Source organism: Tachypleus tridentatus, unplaced genomic scaffold (genome assembly GCF_004210375.1).
Source record: "Tachypleus tridentatus isolate NWPU-2018 unplaced genomic scaffold, ASM421037v1 Hic_cluster_2, whole genome shotgun sequence".
NCBI classification, from domain to species: domain Eukaryota; kingdom Metazoa; phylum Arthropoda; class Merostomata; order Xiphosura; family Limulidae; genus Tachypleus; species Tachypleus tridentatus.
Genome location: NW_027467782.1, coordinates 205010 through 213341, shown reverse-complemented (window position 1 = coordinate 213341; position 8332 = coordinate 205010).

Genomic DNA, 8332 nt, shown 5'->3' with positions numbered 1-8332 from the left:
ACAAATATTATTATGTTTTTTCATAAGTAACTATTGATAATAATAAATATTATTATGTTTTTTCATAAGTAACTATTGATAATAACAAATATTATTATGTTTTTTTAAGTAACTATTGATAATAACATATTATTATGTTTTTTCATAAGTAACTATTGATAATAACAAATATATTATGTTTTTTCATAAGTAACTATTGATAATAACAAATATTATTATGTGTTTTCATAAGTAACTATTGATAATAACAAATATATTATGTTTTTTCATAAGTAACTATTGATAATAACAAATATTATTATGTGTTTTCATAAGTAACTATTGATAATAACAAATATTATTATGTGTTTTCATAAGTAACTATTGATAATAACAAATATTATTATGTGTTTTTCATAAGTAACTAGTGATAATAACAAATATTATTATGTTTTTTCATAAGTAACTATTGATAATAACAAATATTATTATGTGTTTTCATAAGTAACTATTGATAATAACAAATATTATTATGTGTTTTCATAAGTAACTATTGATAATAACAAATATTATTATAACAAATATTTTTTGTTTTCATAAGTAACTATTGATAATAACAAATATTATTATGTTTTTCATAAGTAACTATTGATAATAACAAATATTATTATGTTTTTTTCATAAGTAACTATTGATAATAACAAATATTATTATGTGTTTTCTTAAGTAACTATTGATAGTAACAAATATATTATATGTTTTCATAAGTAACTATTGATAATAACAAATATTATTCTATGTTTTTATAAGTAACTGTTGATAATAACAAATATTATTATGTTTTTTCATAAGTAACTATTGATAATAACAAATATTATTATGTGTTTTCATAAGTAACTATTGATAATAACAAATATATTAAGTAACTTTTGATAATAACAAATATTATGTGTTTTTCATAAGTAACTATTGATAATAACAAATATTATTATGTTTTTCATAAGTAACTATTGATAATAACAAATATTATTATGTTTTTCATAAGTAACTATTGATAATAACAAATATTATTATGTGTTTTCATAAGTAACTATTGATAATAACAAATATTATTATGTTTTTCATAAGTAACTATTGATAATAACAAATATATTATGTTTTTCATAAGTAACTATTGATAATAACAAATATTATTATGTTTTTTCATAAGTAACTATTGATAATAACAAATATTATTATGTTTTTTCATAAGTAACTATTGATAATAACAAATATATTATGTTTTTCATAAGTAACTATTGATAATAACAAATATTATTATGTTTTTTTATAATAACTATTGATAATAACAAATATTATTATGTTTTTTCATAAGTAACTATTGATAATAACAAATATTATTATGTTTTTCATAAGTAACTATTGATAATAACAAATTTATTATGTTTTTTTCATAAGTAACTATTGATAATAACAAATATATTATGTTTTTTTCATAAGCAACTATTGATAATAACAAATATTATTATGTTTTTTCATAAGTAACTATTGATAATAACAAATATTATTATGTTTTTTCATAAGATAATACAAATATTGTTTTTTCATAATAACAAATAATAACAAATATTATTATGTTTTTTTCATAAGTAACTATTGATAATAACAAATATTATTGTGTTTTTTTTATAAGTAACTATTGATAATAACAAATATATTATGTTTTTTCATAAGTAACTGTTGATAATAACAAATATTATTGTGTTTTTTCATAAGTAACTATTGATAATAACAAATATTATTGATGTTTTTTTTTTCATAAGTAACTATTGATAATAACAAATATTATTATGTTTTTTTATTGTAATAAGTAACTATTGATAATAACAAATATTATTATGTGTTTTCATAAGTAACTATTGATAATAACAAATATTATTATGTTTTTCCTAAGTAACTATTGATAATAACAAATATTATTATGTTTTTTCATAAGTAACTATTGATAATAACAAATATTATTATGTTTTTTCATAAGTAACTATTGATAATAACAAATATTATTATGTGTTTTCATAAGTAACTATTGATAATAACAAATATTATTATGTGTTTTCATAAGTAACTATTGATAATAACAAATATTATTATGTGTTTTCATAAGTAACTATTGATAATAACAAATATTATTATGTTTTTTAACTATTGATAATAACAAATAAGTAACTATTGATAATAACAAATATATTATGTGTTTTCATAAGTAACTATTGATAATAACAAATATTATTATGTGTTTTCATAAGTAACTATTGATAATAACAAATATTATTATGTTTTTTTCATAAGTAACTATTGATAATAACAAATATTATTATGTGTTTTCATAAGTAACTATTGATAATAACAAATATTATTATGTGTTTTCATAAGTAACTATTGATAATAACAAATATTATTATGTGTTTTCATAAGTAACTATTGATAATAACAAATATTATTATGTGTTTTCATTGAATAACAACTATTGATAATAACAAATATTATTATAAGTAACTATTTTTCATAAGTAACTATTGATAATAACAAATATTATTATGTGTTTTCATAAGTAACTATTGATAATAACAAATATTATTATGTGTTTTCATAAGTAACTATTGATAATAACAAATATTATTATGTTTTTCATAAGTAACTATTGATAATAACAAATATTATTATGTGTTTTCATAAGTAACTATTGATAATAACAAATATTATTATGTGTTTTCATACATAACTATTGATAATAACAAATATTATTATGTGTTTCATAAGTAACTATTGATAATAACAAATATTATTATGTGTTTTTCATAAGAAACTATTGATAATAACAAATATTATTATGTGTTTTCTTAAGTAACTATTGATAGTAACAAATATATTATGTGTTTTCATAAGTAACTATTGATAATAACAAATATTATTATGTGTTTTCATAAGTAACTATTGATAATAACAAATATTATTATGTGTTTTCATATGTAACTATTGATAATAACAAATATTATTATGTTTTTTCATAAGTAACTATTGATAATAACAAATATTATTATGTTTTTCATAAGTAACTATTGATAATAACAAATATTATTATGTGTTTTCATAAGTAACTATTGATAATAACAAATATATATTATGTTTTTTCATAAGTAACTATTGATAATAACAAATATTATTGTGTTTTTTATAAGTAACTATTGATAATAACAAATATTATTATGTGTTTTCATAAGTAACTATTGATAATAACAAATATTATTATGTGTTTTCATAAGTAACTATTGATAATAACAAATATTATTATGTTTTTTCATAAGTAACTATTGATAATAACAAATATTATTATGTGTTTTCATAAGTAACTATTGATAATAACAAATATTATTATGTTTTTTCATAAGTAACTATTGATAATAACAAATATATTATGTTTTTCATAAGTAACTATTGATAATAACAAATATTATTATGTTTTTTCATAAGTAACTATTGATAATAACAAATATTATTATGTGTTTTTCATAAGTAACTATTGATAATAACAAATATTATTATGTTTTTTCATAAGTAACTATTGATAATAACAAATATTATTATGTTTTTCATAAGTAACTATTGATAATAACAAATATTATTATGTTTTTTCATAAGTAACTATTGATAATAACAAATATTATTATGTGTTTTCATAAGTAACTATTGATAATAACAAATATATTATGTTTTTTTCATAAGCAACTATTGATAATAACAAATATTATTATGTTTTTTCATAAGTAACTATTGATAATAACAAATATTATTATGTTTTTTCATAAGTAACTATTGATAATAACAAATATATTATGTTTTTTCATAAGTAACTGTTGATAATAACAAATATTATTATGTTTTTTTCATAAGTAACTATTGATAATAACAAATATATTATGTTTTTCATAAGTAACTATTGATAATAACAAATATTATTATGTTTTTTCATAAGTAACTATTGATAATAACAAATATTATTATGTTTTTCATAAGTAACTATTGATAATAACAAATATTATTATGTTTTTTCATAAGTAACTATTGATAATAACAAATATTATTGTGTTTTTTATAAGTAACTATTGATAATAACAAATATATTATGTTTTTTCATAAGTAACTATTGATAATAACAAATATTATTATGTTTTTTCATAAGTAACTATTGATAATAACAAACATTATTATGTTTTTCATAAGTATCTATTGATAATAACAAATATATTATGTTTTTTTTCATAAGTAACTATTGATAATAACAAATATTATTATGTTTTTTCATAAGTAACTATTGATAATAACAAATATTATTATGTGTTTTCATAAGTAACTATTGATAATAACAAATATTATTATGTTTTTCATAAGTAACTATTGATAATAACAAATATATTTTATGTGTTTTTCATAAGTAACTATTGATAATAACAAATATTATTATGTTTTTTCATAAGTAACTATTGATAATAACAAATATTATTATGTTTTTTCATAAGTAACTATTGATAATAACAAATATTATTATGTTTTTTCATAAGTAACTATTGATAATAACAAATATTATTATGTTTTTTCATAAGTAACTATTGATAATAACAAATATTATTGTGTTTTTTTATAAGTAACTATTGATAATAACAAATATTATTATGTGTTTTCCTGAGTAACTATTGATAATAACAAATATTATTATGTTTTTCATAAGTAACTATTGATAATAACAAATATTATTATGTGTTTTCATAAGTAACTATTGATAATAACAAATATTATTATGTTTTTTCATAAGTAACTATTGATAATAACAAATATTATTATGTGTTTTTTCATAAGTAACTATTGATAATAACAAATATTATTATGTTTTTTCATAAGTAACTATTGATAATAACAAATATTATTATGTGTTTTCATAAGTAACTATTGATAATAACAAATATATTATGTGTTTTCATAAGTAACTATTGATAATAACAAATATTATTATGTAACTAACTATTGATAATAACAAATATTATTATGTGTTTTTCATAAGTAACTATTGATAATAACAAATATTATTATGTTTTTCATAATAAGTAACTATTGATAATAACAAATATTATTATGTGTTTTCATAAGTAACTATTGATAATAACAAATATTATTATGTGTTTTCATAAGTAACTATTGATAATAACAAATATTATTATGTTTTTCATAAGTAACTATTGATAATAACAAATATTATTATGTTTTTTCATAAGTAACTATTGATAATAACAAATATATTATGTTTTTTCATAAGTAACTATTGATAATAACAAATATATTATGTGTTTTCATAAGTAACTATTGATAATAACAAATATTATTATGTTGTTTTCATAAGTAACTATTGATAATAACAAATATTATTATGTGTTTTCATAAGTAACTATTGATAATAACAAATATTATTATGTGTTTTCATAAGTAACTATTGATAATAACAAATATTATTATGTGTTTTCATAAGTAACTATTGATAATAACAAATATTATTATGTGTTTTCATAAGTAACTATTGATAATAACAAATATTATTATGTGTTTTCATAAGTAACTATTGATAATAACAAATATTATTATGTGTTTTCATAAGTAACTATTGATAATAACAAATATTATTATGTGTTTTCATAAGTAACTATTGATAATAACAAATATTATTATGTTTTTCATAAGTAACTATTGATAATAACAAATATTATTATGTGTTTTCATAAGTAACTATTGATAATAACAAATATATTATGTGTTTTCTTAAGTAACTAGTGATAATAACAAATATTACTATGTTTTTTCATAAGTAACTATTGATAATAACAAATATATTTATGTTTTTCATAAGTAACTATTGATAATAACAAATATTATTATGTTTTTTCATAAGTAACTATTGATAATAACAAATATTATTATGTTTTTCATAAGTAACTATTGATAATAACAAATATTATTATGTGTTTTTCATAAGTAACTATTGATAATAACAAATATATTATGTTTTTCATAAGTAACTATTGATAATAACAAATATTATTATGTTTTTTCATAAGTAACTATTGATAATAACAAATATTATTATGATGTTATTTCATAAGTAACTATTGATAATAACAAATATATTATGTTTTCATAAGTAACTATTGATAATAACAAATATTATTATGTTTTTTTTTCATAAGTAACTATTGATAATAACAAATATTATTATGTTTTTTCATAAGTAACTATTGATAATAACAAATATATTATGTTTTTTTCATAAGTAACTATTGATAATAACAAATATATTATGTTTTTTTCATAAGTAACTATTGATAATAACAAATATGATTATGTGTTTTCATAAGTAACTATTGATAATAACAAATATTATTATTTTTCATAAGTAACTATTGATAATAACAAATATATTATGTTTTTTCATAAGTAACTATTGATAATAACAAATATATATTATGTTTTCATAAGTAACTATTGATAATAACAAATATTATTATGTTTTTTCATAAGTAACTATTGATAATAACAAATATTATTATGTGTTTTCATAAGTAACTATTGATAATAACAAATATATATTTTCATTAGTAACTATTGATAATAACATAATAAGTAACTATTGATAATAACAAATATTATTATGTTTTTCATAAGTAACTATTGATAATAACAAATATTGATTATGTTTTTTCATAAGTAACTATTGATAATAACAAATATATTATGTTTTTTCATAAGTAACTATTGATAATAACAAATATTATTATGTTTTTTCATAAGTAACTATTGATAATAACAAATATTATTATGTTTTTCATAAGTAACTATTGATAATAACAAATATATTATATGTTTTCATAAGTAACTATTGATAATAACAAATATATTATGTTTTTTCATAAGTAACTATTGATAATAACAAATATATTATGTTTTTTCATAAGTAACTATTGATAATAACAAATATTATTATGTTTTTCATAAGTAACTATTGATAATAACAAATATTATTATGTTTTTTCATAAGTAACTATTGATAATAACAAATATATTATGTTTTTTCATAAGTAACTATTGATAATAACAAATATTATTATGTGTTTCATAAGTAACTATTGATATATAACAAATATAACAAATATTATGTTTTCATAAGTAACTATTGATAATAACAAATATTATTATGTTTTTCATAAGTAACTATTGATAATAACAAATATTATTATGTTTTTTCATAAGTAACTATTGATAATAACAAATATTATTATGTTTTTTCATAAGTAACTATTGATAATAACAAATATTATTATGTGTTTTCATAAGTAACTATTGATAATAACAAATATTATTATGTTTTTTCATAAGTAACTATTGATAATAACAAATATTATTGTGTTTTTTATAAGTAACTATTGATAATAACAAATATTATTATGTGTTTTCATAAGTAACTATTGATAATAACAAATATTATTATGTGTTTTCATACATAACTATTAATAATAACAAACATTATTATGTTTTTTCATAAGTAATTATTGATAATAACAAATATATTATTATGTTTTTAACTTCATAAGTAACTATTGATAATAACAAATATATTATGTTTTTTCATAAGTAACTATTGATAATAACAAATATTATTATGTTTTTCATAAGTAACTATTGATAATAACAAATATTATTATGTTTTTCATAAGTAACTATTGATAATAACAAATATTATTATGTGTTTTCCTAAGTAACTATTGATAATAACAAATATTATTATGTTTTTTCATAAGTAACTATTGATAATAACAAATATTATTATGTTTTTCATAAGTAACTATTGATAATAACAAATATATTATGTGTTTTTTTCATAAGTAACTATTGATAATAACAAATATTATTATGTTTTTTTAACATAAGTAACTATTGATAATAACAAATATTATTATGTTTTTTCATAAGTAACTATTGATAATAACAAATATATTATGTGTTTTCATAAGTAACTATTGATAATAACAAATATATTATGTGTTTTCCTAAGTAACTAGTGATAATAACAAATATTATTATGTTTTTTCATAAGTAACTATTGATAATAACAAATATATTATGTGTTTTCATAAGTAACTATTGATAATAACAAATATTATTATGTTTTTTCATAAGTAACTATTGATAATAACAAATATTATTATGTTTTTTTCATAAGTAACTATTGATAATAACAAATATTATTATGTTT